The sequence below is a fragment of the Myotis daubentonii genome, chromosome 4 (genome assembly GCF_963259705.1).
Source record: "Myotis daubentonii chromosome 4, mMyoDau2.1, whole genome shotgun sequence".
Taxonomy (NCBI): Eukaryota; Metazoa; Chordata; class Mammalia; order Chiroptera; family Vespertilionidae; genus Myotis; species Myotis daubentonii.
The window spans coordinates 100,350,233-100,371,318 of NC_081843.1; the positions used below are offsets into that span (position 1 = coordinate 100,350,233).

At 40.3% G+C, this 21,086-nt stretch overlaps 1 protein-coding gene and 1 non-coding gene across 4 annotated transcripts in view; both read right to left on the bottom strand.

The window, feature by feature from the left end:
• Window positions 1–21,086, bottom strand: part of FBXL7 (F-box and leucine rich repeat protein 7) — a 327,587-nt gene that overhangs the window by 28,844 nt on the left and 277,657 nt on the right. The window lies entirely within an intron of this gene.
• LOC132234020 (U1 spliceosomal RNA) lies at window positions 4,373–4,530 on the bottom strand. The gene has a single exon (XR_009452848.1). It is a non-coding gene; the product is annotated as a U1 spliceosomal RNA (small nuclear RNA).

Below are 21,086 nucleotides of genomic sequence, written 5' to 3' on the forward strand. Positions count from 1 at the left end.
TATGTCTGAGTGCATATGGTAGAATTAGGAAGTGATAACTTAGAGTTTTGGAGGTCTTTTTAAAACCACTTCATTTCAGTTGAAGTTTCCAAATGGTAATATGTTCCAGCAAAAGAATTAAAAAAAGATAAATTATGCAGAGAAAATACTATTATTAATAAGGCTATAAATTAATCTTGACTTCTCTCCCCTCAGATAGTAGATTTTAGTATTTCTTAGATTCTTCTAATTATGTAGATTATTTAAAAAATACTTCTGTATCAATTTATCCAAAATATTACCACCAAATTTATCATAAGAAATTAGATCTCCTTCCAAATTTGTTTATTGTACATAGAGTTCACATATTGAAAGGGAAGGCTAATCTGCCAAAATTCTTATTGGATCTCATGTGGATTTCCACTGTCAGGCCATGATCATCTTCAGAGAATATTAAAATTGAGCTGTCAAAGTTCTCCGCTTTACTTGAAAAGAGAGAATGAAGCCTGATGTTCCCAAGAATGTTTGTTTATTATAAAATCAGCACGAATCCATAGGCAGCAAAATCTCAGACATAAGTCGTAGCAATATCTTTACTGATACAGCTCCTAGGGCAATGGAAACGAAGGAGAAAATAAACAAATGGGACTACATCAAAATAAAAAGCTTCTGCACAGCAAAGAAGCCATCAACAAAACAATAAGAAAGCCCACTGCATGGGAGAATATATATATATGCCAATGTTATCACCGATAAGGGTTTAATCACCAACATTTATAGGGAACTCATACAACTTAACAAAAGGAAGATAAACAACCCAATCAAAACATGGGCAAAGGACCGAAATAGACACTTTTCAAAAGAGAACATATAGAAGGCCATGAGACATATGAAAACATGCTCAAAGTCACTAATCATCTGAGAGATGCAAATCAAAACAACAATGAGATACCATCTCACACCTATCAGAATGGCTATCATCAACAAAGGACAAGTACTGGCGAGGATGTGGAGAAAAAGGAACCCTCGTGCACTGCTGGTGGGAATGTAGACTGGTACAGCCACTGTGGAGAACAGTATGGAGTTTCTTCACAATGTAAAAAATGGAACTCCCATTTGACCCTGTGATCCCATTTCTAGGACTATATCCCAAGAAACTAGAAACACCAATCAAAAAGGATATATGCACCCCCTATGTTCATAGCAGCACAATTTACAATAGCTAAGATTTGGAAGCCGCTTAAGTGCCCATCAGCAGATGAGTGGATTAAAAAAATGTGGTACATATACACAATGGAATACTATGTTGCTATGAAAAGAAGGAACCTTTACCATTTGCAAGAGCATGGATGGACCTGGAGAGCATTATGCTAAGCAAAATAAGCCAGTTGGAGAAAAATAAATATCCCATAATCTCACTCATTTGTGGAATATAATGAACAACATAAACTGATGAACAAAAATAGATTCAGAGACAGAGAAACACTGAACAAACCATCAAACCTCAGAGGGAAGGCAGGGGAGGGTAGCGGTGGGGGGATAAGAGATCAACCAAAAGACTTGTATGCATGCATATTAGCATAACCAATGGATATGGACACTGGGGTGGTGGGGGCTTGTCCTGGGGGTGGAAGTGGTCAGGGAGGGGTAGATGGGGGGAAAAGGAGACATATGTAATACTTTAAACAATAAAAACAGAAGAAAAAAAATCAGCATGATGAGAAGAAATCTTCCTCAGGTTATGAGAGGTCCAACTTCCTCCCACCTCATTCCTTACATTGGCTTGGTTGAAATTTTGTTTGTTGTTTGATTTTACAAGTCTCATCTTTGTTTTTTATTTGGGGGATGCTGCTGAATAATCATGTGTTTGTGGAAGGAAAGCATAAATGGACCCTAGAGGCTGAGATGCTCAAAGCACAGAGCTGTGCATCTGCAGAAATTTACAAGTGCTCTGTTAGTGCACGGATTCTTAGACGTGACTGCACGGTGAAATTACTTGGGGAGTTTTAAAACTACACGGATGCCTGGATCACACCTCCTGAGATTATGATTTAATTGGTCTGGGGTACATCATAGGCATTAGAGGTTTTCAAAGCTCTTGGGTGTTCTGTTATGGGAGGGGGTTGAAGAACCAATGATTTAGGGAACCTGAACATACCCGGCATACATTTAATGCAGGTTTCAGCTGATTCAGGTCACATGTAGCTTCTGTGCTTTAACTAAAAATACCATAGGTGTTCCCATATCCCCTCACTTTGGATCACTGGGAAAATTTCCGTTGCTCAATGTTTTTTCTAAGAAACCGGAGCTTTTGCTTTTCGATGAGGAAGACAAGCCTCCTGATAAATCACACAGGGAGGAATTGCATCTTAATCCCAGGTAGAACTGTTTGGGGTCACATCAAGAAGGTTGGATGCTATTCCTTGAAGAATAAGCTCTACAACCTGTTAAACTTCAACCACTAGACCCAACAGGGAGGATTTTCGTTGGCGTGTAGCCAGCTATTGGTACATTTCATAGTGTTTAATACCACTTATTGACCCTGGGAGGGTATTAAGGTACAATTTCCACCCACGTTTCTTTTCTGCTTGTTTGTCCCCCTGATTTGTCATGACTGTCTGTGATGTAGAGACCCGTCCACCTGCTCTCGCAGGCCTGAACAAAGAAGGAAGTGTAATGAGGGGAGGAGCTTTGGTACTGCCTGGCCCAGGGGTGGGCAAACCTTTTGACTCGAGGGCCACAATGGGTTCTTAAACTGGACCAGAGGGCTGGAACAAAAGCATGGATGGAGTGTTTGTGTGAACTAATATAAATTCAAAGTAAACATCATTACATAAAAGGGTACGGTCTTTTTTTTCAATAGTTTTATTCATTTCAAATGGGCTGGATCTGGCCCGCGGGCCGTAGTTTGCCTACGGCTGGCCTGGACTCTAGGCTTTAGGAAGATAGAAACCAATGTTGCCATTTTTATTAAATAGAGGGAAGTTTGCACATGAGTGGTAGAATGAACACTGAGACTAAGGTGCCGAAGGTAATCTTGGACTTCATCTTTTTATAAGTCCCCCCCCCCCCCCCATACCTGACCAAGTAGTTCTCTTAACTCAATAGTTTAAAAATGTTACCACACCGAAATGTTAGCATTTTCAGAGGAATTTATAGGTGGGTCACAGTAACCACTTCAGCAGAAATTTGAAGGCAAACTTAATAGCTATTGATCAGTTCCTGGATGATATGCAATATAAATTAGATTTAGTTACTATGCATGCACTTTATGCCAGCCCTTTAAATTGACCTCTCAAGATTGTCTAGACACCGCATTTTGACTGAGGAGAAGAGTTCAGGGACATCTAGAGCTTGTGGCACCATAAAGATGTCAGGCATGAGGAGGCTGAACTATAGAGTCTGGTGTCCAGGTACCTGGGAGCAGGTGGGTGCTCAGTGTAAAAGTATGGTGGCCATCGGGGCACAAGGAATCCCAGGATAAATTGCTGTTTGTATTTAGACATTGGCATTTCCTCCTCTCTCCATTGGAAAAGCACATATGTATGTAACATGGTTTCACAGACACTAACACACAGTCAATCCCTCAAGTTTACCAAATTAACCACATGTGATATTTTCAAATTCCCACAAAAGAGCTATTTTATGCATGATTATAAGTAGATTGTGGAGTGATAGCCATGACAGGACGCAGAGTTGGTATCATACAAAGTGTGTTTGGTAAGGTACTTATTAGCTTCCCATCTTCAGGGAGACCCCTAAACAAAGCCAGGAAATGCACGTGGTCAATATTTATATTCGCTGGACACATTGGGGTGGTTTGGAGTCATTTCCAACAACAGCTGTGCAAACCGTTGATGTTGTGGTACTTTCTCAGACTTAACTCTCCATTTGGCAATTCCTACATATGTCCAAACACTGAAAATATTTTCGCTTTTGATACGTAGGAGAATCCAATTTGGGATTTAAATGTCAAGTGAAGAAAAATTATCCATTCTTCTGCTTCCCGTTTCACATGTTACTTTGTTTTCCTCCTGAGCACTCCTTCTCAGTGACAGTGCACACTGCCCTGACTTCCCCTTGAGAAATTCCCAGAGCAAGCTCTTTTGTGCTGTCATAAACATAAGGGGTGAGGCATTGGCTGGAAATGTAAACTTGGATCAAGCTTCCAAAACACAACAGAACAATTGGTGGTCTTGTCGGGTCCAGTCCTTTAATTGGAATAAAACCATAGCTTGACTAGGCTGTACTGTTTATAAGGCTCATCCCCACATATAAACGATTTTTAAAAATTATGGGATCCCCATGTTTATAAATGCAATGAGTCTTTGTTTAAAAAAAGCAATTTATCTGTGTCTTGAATTGTTAAGCTTTTTCTTTTTCCTCTTTCTAGCCCAAAGAAAAACAAAGTACAGTTTGGCCCTTTTTTTAGCAGTGAAGTTTCCCACATTTGGGGAAATTGCAGGGGTCAGCATATCCGGAAGAAATGGGTAAACCTTGCCCTGAGAAACCACCTTCGTGACCATGGTATCTCCTCTGCCAGGTAAGTAGACTTTGGCCTTTTACTTGAAAGTGAGCCACAGTGAACTTGCTCAATGCAAAGAAATCTTGGAATCACTCTGGGAGAGTGTAATTGTTAGAGCAGTAATGTTGTTTTGTGAGCCACGACTCTTGGAAAATATGTGCTTGTGAGTCATAGACACACATGGGTATGTGCGCATGCACACACACGAGCAAACACGCATGCAGATTCCAAAATGTCACCCTATTTTATTAGCAAAGGATTTTTCACCTTGGCTCTGTGTACATTACTTGAACCCTGCAAATTAAGTGACGCAGAGAATCTTTGGTTTATGGGGTGAAAAGCCCTATTGGCAGGATGGTCAACCATAAACCAGCATAATGAAGGGGTCAAGTAGGGATAACTGAAATTAGGCTCCATCTGAAGACAAAATATAACTTGGGAGATGTATTGAGTAATATCCACAGGGACTGCCATTGGAGAAAAAGAAAATAGCACATTTCAGAGGAAAGAAATGCCTTTTGGAGACAGGACCAATTTAGGCCTCTCCAACTTAATCAAGTTCCTCTGCCCAGTTTTATGGCCATAGGGAATACAGTATAAGGTAAATATTCAAGGTCACCCACTTTCTCCCATGTGTGTGTCCTCACTGTAACAATTGCATGGCCACACACACATATATGCATAGAGTACATGCACATGTACACACACATGCGCAGGGTTCAAAATGATTTCTTGATAGTTCTTTCTGCTGATCAGTACAAACAGAAGCAGGGACAACACATATCCAGGCCATGTAGTACAGGCTATTCCAGTTATTTGCCTGAGTTGTTTTGCCTCTCCCTTCTTACTTGCCTCTGGTAATTTATGTATGCACATTTTGAACACGAAAATGTCATTTTAAAATGTATGACAAATGATAATAGGGATTGTTAACTTGCCCAGTTCTAGCTATAAAGATGGTCATAGAAACTGAATCAGGTCCTAGAAGTCCAATGATGTATATTTTTTAAAACATTTTGAAGGAAAGCCATTGTGGGAACTGAAATATTTCTTTGATCTTCTACCATTGGATGTTGTCATCATCCAAATGGAAACCAATTACTGTGTGTGGTAGGTCCCAAAGATCTAACCTCCAGGTATTAACTTTCTTGGATAATCACTTCCTCTTGAGTGTGGACTGGACCTAGTTACACACTTCTAACAAGTAAAGTTTGGCAGAAGTGATAAGATGTCAGTTCTGAGATGGTTATAAAAGACTGTGCCTTCCCTCTTACTTGCATTCCCGCTGGCTCACACGGATGAAGCAAAATGCCACAGATGAGCTGTCCTATGAAGAGGCCCACATGGCGAGAAAATGAGGGAGGCCTCCAGCTGCCATCCTGTGAGGAACGGAATCCTCAGTCTACAACCTGCAAGGAACTGAACCCTGCCAACAAGCATGTGAGCGAGTGTGCAGTGGGGCCCTCGCTGTCCAGCCTTGAGGTGACTGAGGCCCAGCTGACACCTTGAAAGCTGTCTTGGGAAATAAGCAGTATCTGATTCCTGACCCACAGACACTGGGAGGTAATAAAAGCTGTTGTCTGAGCCACCAAATTTTGGGGTAATTTTTTATACAGCAAAATCAGTAGCCAATACACCATTCTAAAAACATCCTCCATCGTTCACTGGTAGATTAAAATTTTTTTAAAAAGGTAAACATGCACGTAATAATTTATTACAAGTTTCCTTCCCCCCTTTTTTGGGGGGGGGATGTTTTACTTTTAATTTCACCACTTTTCTTTTTCTAGAATCTGTTAAATTAACTGCAATTAAAATGATAAAAATGTTCCCAATGAAATAAGACTGGTTATACAAACTGAATTCTGTCTTTTTCCTATTAACATCTTGAATTTTATATTTTTAACTATCTCTATAGAATTCACTTGTAACTAAATAGTGATTTTAGCCCAGTTTTGTTTATTCTTTTCAGCAATGAAATAATAAATAACAGGTAATCAAGAAAAATAATGAATGATTATTACCCTTTGAATGATTTGTACCCTTGGTACAAAACAAATTCCTTAAGTATTTATTAGGTAGTTAACTCTACCTGAGTCTGTATAATATATTTTGGGGGATCCTTTGGTATTAATAAACAGATGATCTTTGGCATAGTCTCCCAAAAATAGATGGGTCTTAGGATTTAATTAGTTTTAAGTTATAGCCACATACTTTTTTCTTCTGCCACCCACTGAAAAATTATCTCCAGATATTCAACAAATAACCAGCAGAATGGCAATTTGGCCAGCACTGGGGTAATTTCTTATATAGCAAAATCAGTAGCCAATACACCATTCTAAAAACATTCTCCATTGAAATTTTTTTTAAAGGTAAACATGTACGTAATAATTTATTACAAGTTTCCTACCACTACTTTTTTTTTTGGGGGGGGGGGGAATGTTTTACTTTTAATATACCCAAGACCACATCTTGGATTATTGCCAAAATCTTTTCAATAAAGAATGCCTGTCTCACCACCTATAAAGTGACAAGTGAGTTCACAATGCCCACTTTGGGTTAGAAAAGCCATTTCTTACAACCCCAAACTGTTATGCATATAACTTGTGATGAGAAACCAATGTGTGGGAAACCTTATTTGATGAAGAATAGCTTTTCTATACATGGATTTAAAAACCACTGAGTATCTCATGACCTATTTTAAATAAGAGTGGGATACACTCGTAGGATGTTCTCTTCTGGGAAAAACCAAAAACTAAACAAAAACAAACTAACCTTAAAACTGTCTTGTCATGAATAAATGCTTGGGAATGGGCATTCCTCTGGATTTCCCACTCTGCCACAGCGCTCAGTCAGCATCTATAACAAGACCTTCATCATGCCAACACTTGAAAATATAGATAAAAATATTTGCATATTTCTTATCTCACCTCAAATGCTTGAAGAATACATGCTAACATGTGAATGATAAATGTTAATAGGATGGTTTTAATTACATTGAAGAAGTTTTCAACCATTGAAAGTTGGTGGACATCTTGAAAGATGAGGTGATTCACGATAATATGTCTGAGACGAAGAGAGCAGGCTAGGTTTTTATTGATTTTTTAAAAATGACTAGACTGACATTAAAAAATCATTTAGTTTATAATACCTATTTTAGCAAAAAATGCTATCCTATTTTTCCACATGACTTTCTGAGATTGGAGCTGTATTAGGCTTCAAAAGAACTGCCGTGGCCGGAGTTTACACGCCAGTGTTATTTCTCTCTGCAAACTCAATCGTCTCATCTCAGGGATTTGATCAAGGAGGTAAAAACAGTTCTGTGACCACAGAGTCAGATGTTCTGCTAATGGGGACTAGAGTGAGAGGAGACTGATTTACAGCATTAAATGGCACTTGACTTCACATGATTTATTGCTAATACTGCCTTCCTCAGAACATTGATGCATTTCTGGTTTTGCATGGAGACTTCTGCCAGGTCTGAAATGTGGGTTTTGTAGAAATCTTTATGAAGAATGGGAAGCTGGCTTGATTTTTGGTCACAACAGCAGACATTTCCGGGCTCACGTGGCCACACCTTAGAGAAGTCAGATGACCAAGGAAAGCTCTGCACTTGGACACCAGCACGGACTGGATCCCACAAGAGCGCCTTGTGCCACTCCTGGCCCTGGCCCCTCAGACACGGGTACACTCATCTCTGATGGTCTACTGGCACTAGAAGCAGTAGATGGCCTGGAGTGAGCACTCTTGTTAGTCTTATGGGACCGTATGCTCGGTGGCTCCACTCTCTGGATGAGGCAGAATGGCGACATCCCTGGAATTGAAGTCTCAGTGAAGAATTATGTGTAATTTGATAGAGAAGTACATGATCTTTGCAAAAAAGTAAAAGGATTAACAAAATGAATTTGCTCAAATTTGTAAATGATGATAATAAATCCGGCAAAATAATAAAATCATCTATTTTGCAAACCATTGTCTTTTAAAAATGGTTTTTAGCTTACTCAGAAAAACAGTGACTCTGCCCCCCAAACGACAACCTCTGCTAGTGAATAATACTAGTACGTTACTTCCTGGCTACCCCTATGTAGGGGCTTCCATGCAAAAAGGTAGTGTGGCTTGGGGGGTAAAAGTAAATTTTCGGAAAACAGACTGCTAGGAAAATTATTTATTCTCTCTGTTGGTTAGTTTTCTACTCTTCCAAATTGGAATAGAAGTAGTACCAGCCTCATAGGTTAGTGAGGCTTAAATGAGCAAGCATGCAATAGAGATAGGATATAATAAGTACTCTGTATAGTATTGTTTATTATTAAATGAAAATATAAAACTTTCCCTAGCCTAATAATTCAGAATTTATTTTACTGAGCACAAGTTACAAACCAATGTCTTTAATGGTAAGAATTAGTGCTTTTCAAATTCTATGTTAAAAACAATTTTTTTGCTTCCAATCCCTCATAGACCCATACTTCTGCAAAGTCAATAAAAATAAAGTACTAGAGAAATGAAATAAACATGGGATAAAGATAGATAAGACCTAAGCCTAAACTTCTGTGTCAGGTGTTTCTGAAAGCTTCCTCTTGATTTCTGTACTCGTCTCTTTGCCATCTGGTCACACAGTTCACAGATGAACCCCTCCCTGTCTGGAGACCCCCCTGTAGAAGGCAGCTGTGTTTTCTCTGCTGTACATATGCACCTCTTTCTGTGTTGGAGAACTCCCCTCCTCCTGAGGTGGCAGTCCCCCCTAATTCAGAGACACCCAGACTTGGATTGGGAGCCAGGAAAGAGAAGAGGCAGAGAAAGCAGAGTCAATTCCAAGGGATGGTAGAGACAGCAACAGCAGTGCCCACCGCCGCCAGAGGCAATAGTAGCAGTGATTTCAGAAGCAGCCTGGGAGGTGTCCCTTAGCAGGCCAGTATCCTGCTGGCACAGTGGTCCACTGCCCTTGGCCGGGAGCTCTGGGGATTCGCTTTCAGATTCCCTTGGAGAGTTAGTGATCTACTTGACATTCTCTTAATGAGCTCTTTTTGATTAAATTAGCTGGTAGATTTATACTGCTTGAAACTAAGAACCATGAGAAAATTCACACGAATTTAAAAGACAGTCAAGAACATGAGTTGTCCTGGCCTTTGGCATCTCATCGACTCTGGCCATCCGATGGCTGTTTTCAAACGTGCTGGTATTCCTTCGTATTACTATCTGTATTATTATCTCACTACTAACCTCAGCTCATCTTGTTCCCTATGTTAGAGTCATGTCTGTAAAGACACCCTTCAGTTTCATTCCAGAATCACGGTGAAACTTGATGAACATTTTATACTGACAAGTTAAGTGACATGGGCCAGGAGGTAGGCCAATGTCACAATTCTGAAGGAAACTGGTCTTTCCAGGGTATCCTTTTTTACACTGGGGGAATTTACACTGGGAATCCACTCTTTTGTGGCCTTCAGCAAAAACTTAGCCCCGGAAAGCTGCTTCCCAAGACTGTTCCAGTGACATTAATGGAGGACAGAGGTGGTTGGTTTCTGCTCATTCCATAAAGGCCCCTTTAACCTCGAGGGAGGCGCAGCGTGGTGTGAGCTCATTCCAGAGGCAGCCCTCCCATCAGACAGCAAATGCTGTCTCTCTAGGCTTCTTTTAGAAAAGTTTTAGGAAAATTTCAGATTTAGAAAAGGAGATTAAGCTTGAGGATCCCTTCCCCCTTCCTAAATCTGGGAAACTGTGAACTCCCCTTAAAGTTTTCTGATGGCCATTACGAACACGAGCTTCCGATGTGATTAGCTAGCACAATTTGCATCAAAACATTTCCTTTGTGTGATTCTGCAAGGAGAAAAAAAGCACTGTCTGAAATTATGAAAACATGACTTGGCTGGTGGTATAGGTTCCATATCAAAATGCAAATAAATATTGAGAGAGGAAACAACACCCATTGTTGATGAATTAGCAGGGATTCATGTTTCCACTCACTTTTGTCTGAGCAGCTAGCTAGCTGAAGGCAAGTTCATCTGGGAATGAGAGAGTTCAGGGCAACAGTTCTAGATCCTGGCTGCATATTAAAACAACCCAAGTACCTTGAAAAATTGTATATGTCTACTCCTACTTCCTAGAGAGTCTGATACTCTGGAGAGTTCTCAATGGATAATCCCTGAAACATAGAATGCCCACCAGTTTCTGCATGTGAACCTCAAAGTAACAAACTTCCTTTACTTCTAAAGATAGAAAATTATTATCATGTGTCAGTGTTTCAACCTTTCTTCTTTAAAATCAGGTAAATTTGTACTTTAAATTCCACTTATTTTTGATAAATGGGAGCTTCTACTTCAGTTTCCTTTAAATACATGCTTTTAAAAAATAAATAATTATAAAATCAAACTCAGTAACACTTTTTGGAAAATATTTTTCATTATGTGATGTGTACTATTTTGCAGAAACGAACTTATTAGTGTGAGATGAAATTCTGTCACAGGCGATAGTATTAATCATAAATATTAATGAATTGAAGAAAGAGTGACTGAGAAGACATCCTAACCATAATTTTATTTGGTAAACTTTTATGTCAAAGAGCAGAGATTTTAAATATTTAATATCTCTGTGAATCTGCTTTTCTACAGATCAATTAAACTTCTTAGATGACTGCATATTTCAACTACCTTTTTTCAAAATTCAGAAGGGTCAACTGTCTTGTCTCAGATCACACAGTTACCTTGAACCTTCAACTTAAAGTGATCCATTCCTGCTGAAAAACTGCCACTGGATTCGTATCACACCTGCAACTGTTCACATTCACAGTGGCTTCTCTTTATAACATGTAGACATTGTACTAAGTATCCTAAAGTTCCCCTAGTCTTCCATGCTTATATTTTCATTATGAAAAGAGAAAGACGTAAGGATTTGAATGGAAGAATTTTGCTCAGTCACTTTGCAGAGTTTCTATTGACTTTAAAATATTCAAAGAAAAATTAGAATAATGTGAATAGTGATAGAGATATTAATTTCCTTCATGCTGCTTGTTAATTTATGTGAAGGGGTCATTTAATTATATTTAAATTCCATAGAGATAAAAGAGATTCAATAGCAAAATACGAATAACCTATCTTTGTCATTCTAATTCCTTACTGTTTAGATCTGTGTAGTTGGCACATAACATGGGTAAATAAAACTGAATTAATGAAATAATTTCAAAATATTATTTAGAGCCATCTCTCGGTAGGTAGCAAAAGATAGATCCTGTGATAGAGGAAATTAACAAGCCAAACAGAAAATTAGTAATAACATTAATGTCTAGTCAACTATTATTTCGACATTGCTGAGCCCATTTGCAGTAATGGATGTTCATTCTTAAATAATGTGTAATTCTTCCTAATCTCCTGTTGATTTCATCACGTGGCTGTTAGAGAAAATTGCTGTTTTTCAATATTTCAGCAAAAGAGAAGCATTTCTCTTATAACTAGTTCTTGCTGAAAGCATATCAATCTTTCACGCCTGCTCCTCTTCACCTCTAAAGGTTCATCTGCTCTGTGTCTTAGCCTTGCCAGACTTTCAGGCCTGGTCCTAAAAAGGGTTCAAGTCTCACGTGATTCCACAGATGCAGACCACAGCCCCCCAGCTCCCCAAAGTGCCTGACTACGAGGACCATGTGAGCGTGAAAGGACCATGCAAATCCTTTAGTTGTCTTTGCAGACCACTCATAGACTACCTGCCCTCGAAGTGCTATTTCCCAAACTTTTCATTTTTAGTTTAAAATATCAAGAAATGTCCACTGGCCATTCTGCTTGCTTCATTTTCTTCTTGTTATCTCTTAGAAAGAAGTCCAACATGGTCAAGTTACCGGTGAGGACTTCTGATTAAGCCTGGCACGTGATATTGGTAGATCCCAGTATTAGTGATAATATTTTGCTCTTTGGAAAGCTGAGTTTATTTTACTTTCCGGTGAGCTTATCCATTGGAGGAGAATGCTGAAATGTGCCTCCCTGCCACACTGAACAGGGATGTGCCTCTGAAGCAGGATGGGAATGAGCAATGGGAAGGTGAGCAACCCGCAGCTGGAATGGAAGGTGGGGAGTGCTGACCTGCAACCGAGAAGAACCTCAGCTCCATCAGAGTCCAGCTGGTGGGAAGCCATGTGCTTACTAACCAGGTAGAAAGGGGATCCCTCCCCATACTCTCTTCTCCAAGATGAGGCTGATACAGCTGCTCATTCCCATCTTAGAGAGCCCTGGGGGACTCCAGCATTTTTGTGTGTGTGCATGTCAGTGTGTGTTGAGAGCATGCACTTCTGCATGGGTATGTGTAACACTTTACAGAGATACCTAAATTGAGTCTAATCCCTACATCATATACGGCAGAAAGTCTGTTCAGTGACCTGTTCTACTAAAATTTCCCAAAGGCACTGCCAAGTGGCAGACTGTCCACTTCAAATTAGATCTCATTGTATCTGTTCTCTGGTACCAGTGCCAATAAGTAGTAAAAACCCAAGAGTGGAGAGCCAGAAAGGGAGCCATAAAAGGACTAAGAAAATCCCTAACAATTAAGGATTTCCAGTATTAATCTTTTCCACTTGGAGCATGTGCTTTCCAGTCATTTTATTTTTAGAGCCCATTTTTATTGAAAAAGGAGTGTTGATATCCTTTCTTTTGCCAGAGGCTAGAGTTCTGTTCACATAAATCAAGGCAGAATTTTGATGAGTGCCAGGCTAGTTTGATCTACAAGGACTTGGTTTTAAAAATATTTACATGGGCACCTTGGAGAGTGGTGGATGTAGTCTCACTTTGATGACAGAATCCTGCTTACTGCCCACCACTGTTTCCGTGTTGCTGTTACTGTTTCCGGAAGCCCCAGTGCTGATCTTCCAAGGCTAGAGTGAGGGTGGGTGCCCCATCACTGCTGTTCTACTGACTAGACTTAGGGCTGGGTGGTGAGGACTAAGAACCAATTAGGATGGACAAAAATACAGGATTAGCCCTCATATCTTCTGAGTGGGAGAGGAAGAAATCTTGGCCATAGTAATGTATCACAAGTGTCACAGAGCACGTTGAACAACTTAGTGAGAGAAGCCAGAAAGGTAGTGCGGATTACTGTTAATGCAGAAACATAGCCAAGAGGCATGGGTTAGGTTTCAGTAGAACCAAATCAGTAGATTTGGCAGAGCCAGTAGGTTTTTATTTCTACCATAATCAGACTTAAATGATATTAAAGAAAATATTTCCACTACAAGAAATAGAAATCAACCTTAAACTAGTCTTCAAGTAAAATAGAATCTGCTGCTGCTATAACTAAAACGTTCTGGTGGTGGCTTGCTTTAGGCTGGCCAAATTCAGGTGTTTTCTGAATGGTCTCAGAGAACTCACTCTTCTTCCACGACCTGGCTCTGATTTCTGCAGCATTGTTTTTATTCATGGAAGGATTCTCTTTCTATGATGGGGAGGACTATCATTTTAAACTTAAGTGGTCCTAATAATTCCAGATCTCCCAAGGAGAGAAACATCTCTGGCTCCAAGTAGCCCTTCCGGTCCCCAAAAGGTCTCTAGTGGGTGAGCAGGCATCATTCGTCCAGCTTCTGTGGAAGAGGTGGAAGCCCCTGATTGACAGCTCCATCCTAACCCCATTAGTTGGGGGATGGGCAGGTCCCAAAAGGAAGGCTCTGAGGAGAGCCAATAGGAACCACAGCTGTCCACTACAAGCCTGCAGGAGATCCTGGTCCCACAGTGGGAGGGACAACTTAGAAAGCAAATGGGAGCTGACCTGGACACAGCAAAAGGGTATTCATAAGAGTGTAGGCACTCAGAGAACCAAAGGGGAAAAAATTTGAATTAGAGTTATTATAGAGAGCTCCTGGAGCAAAGACAATTCTGCAACTTTAACTCCTACACCGCGTAAAGAAACTCTCCATCAGCACTTCTCGGATCTTTGGAGGAAACTGAGAATTGATGACAGGCCTCTAAATCTCAAAATATCCTCTCTCTAATCCCTCACATCCTCACTCAGCATTTTGCCTTTTCTTTTCTTGGTCTCTGGGTTTCTCTCTCCCTTCTCCCTTTCTTCCTCAGTCCCCTTCTCTCTTTTTAAAATAGCTCCTTGAAAACAATACACAATAGTACCATTTGGGGAGGACAATAACTTTCAATCCACTTTTACTTAGAGCTGTTTTCACCCTAATTGTTGCTGAGATGAAATACCGGACCTTTTCTATGTTGAGAAAATTAAAAGTGCCTCAAGGGTCAGAGAAAACAATCCTCTAAATACCAGCTTCAGGGAAAATGCCCACATAAAGTGGCTGCTCCCTTCCTGACACTACAACATGTAATTCTCTGCTTTTCCCAGAAGAATAGATCTCCTGCCCATTCTTATTATCTTCAAAGACTCCGACAATGGGACCCCTCAGCCCAGAAGGCCAGCAGTGGCCAAACAATTCTTACAAACAAACAATTGTGTGGATTTTTTTTCTAAGACAAAATCTACATGACCAAATCTGTTACTGGAGAAAAGGTTCCTGTTGACCAGAAATGGTGCACAAATGGGACAAATGTAGACCTTGCTTTTGGTTATGTAGAGCATAGCTGCAATTCTACACTTTGTTACCTGTGCACACAACAATGAACCACAAAACAGCAATTATAAGTGAGTGAAGTTGATCAGTGGTGCTAAGAAAAGAATTTTTCTAACCTTAGGTAGAATTAATTAAATTACTGAATTCAATGTCTAATCTACATATATATATATATATATATATATATATATATATATATATATAAAAGCCAAGTGACTTGACCGACCAGTTGCTATGATGAGCACTATGGCCGGCCAACTGGCCCAACCAGGGGCGGGGCTGGCCAGCCAACCTCCCTCAGCCCCACCCCTCCCAGCCGACCCTGCCCCTAATCAGCCCCCAAACCCTGATCAGGGGTGGGGCTGGCTGGCCAATCTCCTGTGTCACCTACCCCTGGGCAGCCCAGTCCCAATTGGCCCTGAACCGGTCAGGCCAGCCGGACCCCACCCATGCACGAATTCGTGCACTGGGCCTCTATATATTTACAAGTTTTAAATATATATTTGTTGAAACATGAGTATACACATAGGTGCATTTATTCATACACATAATCACATGTGATCAAAAATTTTCAGGTGTTAGTTACTTCAAGGAGAAATGGTTCCTATATTTGTAACTTTAATTTTATCTGTGACTAAGGTCCATCATTTATATGAAATGGGGTACAATGAGCCAATTTTTGTCCAAGCTTAACCCGAGAGTTTAATTAGAAACATTAGGAAGATGCATTATGGTAAGAAAATATATTTGGAGTGGGTAAGGCATATAGAAGCACATATTTTCCAATTTACATATAAATCATACTTAAATCTTCCTTAATTTGAAGGTCTTGTAAATTTTAATCCTAGCTCTTTTTAAAATAAAAAAACAAACAAACAAACAGACAATAAACAAAAAACTAACACTTGGCCAAGGTATCTTGCTCCATGTTGAATTCACTGGAGGAAGTTACTCAAGACAAGGTAGTTTACAAATTATCAAATTATCTAACAAATGTTGCATTAGATCATTCCTACCACAACATGTCTGCAAATCAATCTAATGGACACATAAGGGTATGTATGGCCTGTCCTGTATAAACATAAGAACTTCAAAATCAAAGCCGTCAGAGCCTTCTACAATTCTCAGATCCCTTGGAGCTAACCACTACAGAAAAGTTTGAGCAGCAAAACCATTGGTTTTCTCCTTAAAACCCTTCTTTCATCCAGTGAATCACCAAAAAGAACACTTTTCCTGACCAAAACGCTGGCTAAATGGTTTAGTGTAGAATAATCCTTTACCTTTACTATCGATGATGATGTGTTATTCATGGTTATGTCAATCGAGTGTTTGAGTCATCTTCAATAAGCCATAAATATATATATATATATATATATATATATATATATATATATATATATATATATATATTTCCCCATTTTTTCCATCCTTTAGTAGCTGTAAGGTTGAAATTTGCTATAGTTCTCTTAGAGTGCAGTAGAACTTCCATATGAAAATAGAAATGGACTCAGAACTTAGAACACAGAATTCAGAAGACAGAACCTACACGGAGCCTGGAGACAGAAGAACTTTGCTGGAGAGAACATGGCAAAAGATCCTGGACTGAACCTGACTATAGAACATGGCAAGAGAACCTGACTAGAACCTGGTGACTGGACCTGGCTGGAGAACCTGCAGAACCTGGCTGGAGATCCTAACCAGAACTTGGCTGGAGATCCTGGCTAGAGATCCTGGCTAGGCTGCTGATCAACTGAACGCTGTCTCCGTGTCCTTCCTTCTTCGCCGACTCCGTCTATGCCTTTGGGAACCCCTGGACCCGCTGGGGTTGGACCCGGCATATGGCGCCCAAACAGGGACTCTTAGGTAAGCCCCCCCGCACTTGGGACGGATAGGACTCCACCGTAGGAAGAGGGTGGATAGTCTTCGCCGACTCCGTCCACACCTTTGGGAACCCCTGGAACAGGATTCCCATAGGTAAGCCCCCCCATTGAGAACCCCCACATTCAGGACGGATAGGACTCCACCAGGGTGCTGCAAACCCCCCTACAGAGGATAAGTAGGGTAAGAAGGTGGATAGTACAGAACTTAGATTGAGAAGATGTGCCATACTGAGTCCAAAGAAAGAAGACTCTGTATTGATTCTTAGATTGAGAAGATGTGCCATACTGAGTCCAAAGAAAGAAGACTCTGTATTGATCTTTAGATTAAGAAGATGTGCCATACTGAGTCTAAAGAAAGAAGACTCTGTATTGATCTTTTAACACATATGCTTGCTAGCAGAGGAGTTAAGGTTACTCCCAGTCAGACAGAACATTTTATACAAGAAATACGTCCATGCTTTTCTGAGGAAGGAAAGGTGCCGGAAAGGTAAATGTAATGGCATGGGAGAAGGTAGGCCCAAGGAGCCTTATCCTTAACCTCACTGCAGCCTTTCCACCCCGGGAAAGTGCAGGATTGGCAAGCTCTCCCTGGGGTGATAGATCAGGACTCAGGTAATAGCAGAAAGCGCCAATCCTACTCTTAAAATGGATACAAGAGAGCATTTCAGGTTTTTCTTTTTAATGCCTTTTTAAAAAATAAAAAAAGGGGATTTTTCTGGGAGCCGGTCCATGCTTGCTGTTTCAAGGGACCTGGCATATATAGCATACTGTTCTTAATATGTTTGCTCACCTTCTTGGCACTGTGTTTTAACCAAGGTCTCTGAGAAAGGTTGTTTCCCCAGGTAGGGATTTTCCCCTGAAGTTAGGGAGGGAATAAAACCCCTTAACTAAGTGCCAGGCGGGTAATTAATCATTTTAACTACGAACAATCATGCTTAAGCTGCATAATCTTTACTCCCTGGAATGGAGATAAGAAACGCCCTAACCTTTGTAATAGAGATTGATAGGATTGAATCAACTGGTATAAATACAGATATAACAAGACAGCAAGAGACAGAACTCAGGAGACAGGACTTAGAAGAGAGAACCTACAGACAGAACCTACACAGAACCTACAGACAGAAGAACTTCGCTGGAGAGAACATGGCAAAAGATCCTGGACTGAACCTGACTACAGAAATTGGCAAGAGAACCTGACTAGAACCTGGAGAACCTGGCTGGAGAACCTAGCAAGAGAACATGGACACAGAACTTGGCTGGAGATTGTGGCTAGAGATCCTAGCAAGGCTGCTGATCAACTGAACACTGTCTCCGTGTCATTCCTTCTTCGCCAACTCCGTCCACACCTTTGGGGACCCCTGGATCCGCTGGGGCTGGACCCCGGCAGGAAATTGCATACAAAATTTGTGACTTCTTAAGGCTTCCTGCAAAGCAAAAGTTATATTTTCCTAATCTTAATACGTATTTCTATCATGTAATATAATCTATTTTCTCTATTAGTTTTTTACAAAAAAAAAAAGAAAAAGAAAAAAAAGAAAATAGAAATGAAAGAAGACTGGAATATGAAGCCATGAACTTTGAAAGAAATCCAAACTGCCATCTTGACGAATACTATATTTTCTTGAGCCAGTGTGCCAGCTCGGAACAATTGTTTAACTTGTCTGTTTCTATTTCCTCAATTTATGGCTGTTGGTCCTTGAAACAAAAACATTTTGAACACATGCGTCAAATAATTATATACATATACACACATATATCAGAAACTGTATGTTATATATTAAAACCCACCCTTTGCAAGTCATCTTTGCATGTATCTGTTAGTGGTTAAAAACGTTCAGAACTTTATTGGAGGAGAAAGGAAATCATCTATTTCTGCATAATTAAAACTAAGTTCAAATATGTTTTCTGGTCACAATCCAATCAAATTGGTTTCTCACTTTGCCGTGGATCACAAGGAAACGTTCATTACTTTTACCAACTTACCCCCTTGCTAATCAACTTTAAATACTTCCTCATTTCTAGAACATGGTTTTTAAACTGTGTTCCTAAGAGCTCTAGGGTTCCACGGACCTCTATCAGGGGCTGCTTGTGGAATGAGGGAGACCCTCCATAGCTGGTTTCAGAGTTCTTCTTTACCCAACAGTGCATTTTGACTTAATCTGAATAACAAATAAAATACTTATATCCTTTAGATTTACATTTCAAAGAAGGACCCACCACTAGACCCAAAAGTTACCATAGGCTTCAAAGCCTCGTGTAATGAGAGTGTGCAGAAGAAAATGTGAATTCATTTCACTAAAATCTTCAACCGGAGTCCATTTAAGCCTGCATTTTAGGAGAGGATGAGTGAAGAGGAAAATGGAAGGAAGGAAAGAGGAGAAGAGGGAGAGTTTTCAAAAACAGAATTTGTAGAAAGTGGGTGGAACAAGTCATGTGCTTCCTCCATCACCAGGTTCTGTGGCAAATGGCACATGAAACCTGGTGGCTCAGTCTCTGGCTGAGGTTTGCAGAGCACTGGGATTGGTAGACATGCCAGGGCACCATGAGACGTTGGAGGAAAATGGACCTAAGGTGGCAGAGCAGTGGAGGGGACCACTGAGATTCCCAGGAGATCCAGGGAGAGAAAGGGGATCCCAGAAGTGTTGTGGGTCTGCCTGTGGAGACGAAGTAGATGCAGATGAGGTTCAGAAGGATGTGTAGTTTGCTTAACTTAAGGGAGCAGGCATGATGCCCCCTACAGAAGGCAGGCAGGTAATGTCTATCTAAGCTTGCAGAAGCTCACCAACCCTAAAAAGGCTGTGAAGGAACGAAGCCCCTGTGTACGTAGACGTTGCTATACCTAGAACACAAACAGTGAGCTGGGCAACCAATGTGAGTGGAGAGTCTCAAGTCACTGAGGTATAAACTTGGAACAGATTTCTCCCATAACTTACTAACTGTGTTCTTTTTACTGAATCACAGGAAACACCCTTACTGATACCTCATTTTTTTGTAGCTTTAAGTTGTGAAGATATTTTCAGTCCCATTTATTCCCGAGTCTCATATTCCACTCCAAGCCTTGCCTGCCTGCCAGATTTGTGTCTCGAGCAACTCACAGAGAGAAGGGGTTGTGGTCTCTGCTCTCCCTCCCAGGACACTCCAGCTGGAGTTGACCAGTCAGAACTGATGGCACATTTTCCTCTGACTGCCCAAAGCGCTCCACAATCTCTTACACACACACACACACACACACACACACACACACACACACACACACACACACACACACTGGGTTCTTTTTAACAGAAAATCCATGATCCCTCTATGTTTGATGATACATACGAATTTTTTATGCTCATGATTTTTTAATAGACCTGCTGGGCAACTTCGTTGGAATAACTCCTGGAAACTTACTTTTTAGAAAAGAAGTATAAGATAGAAATACAGATCACAGGCTAAGATCATGGACTCGTGGGCCATGTTGCCCAATTCTAATGTGTTGATTTGGTGAAAAGTCACTTGGCCTGTCAGGCCTCCGTTTCCTTATCTGCAATCTGGACATAGTGACTGCACACAGCTCAGAGGGTTTAATAATTTTAAAAGTGTTTTGAACAGTGGTTGGCATTCCTAAGTGCTGCCTATCATTATTATTGTTTTTTGTATTTGATACTATAATCTCAGCTGGGTTTAAACTCAGTTATTACTACACTTAAAATGACAGGCAAGCCTTTCGCACCTCTCAGGGTCAGTAGTGTATGATCAGTGAAGGAGAGGGATGATCTCTTCCATCCCTCCTCCGGCTGGGGCAGTGGTAAAGGGGGCACTCTTACATGAGGTCACAGGAGTAAAAACTGGTGAAACCTTTTTGCAAGGCTACGTTGTAATATTATTTATAATTTATTGTATGCATGCTTTTAGTCTCAGGGATTTTTAGCTTTCATGATTCTGCTTACAAAAATACTTGTATACATGCAAAAAGAGAAATATGCAAGGCTGTGTATTGAACCACTGTTTATAAATACCCCAATATGCATTTATTAGGAATTGGTTTACTCTGATAAATAATGCTACCTTAACTTATAGTCATTAAAAAAGAGTGAAAGCAAGCAGCCAAGTGAAAAAGAGCACGAGGTATAAAACAGTGCGTATATCATGATCTCATTGTAAAAAGAAAGAAAAGGAACAG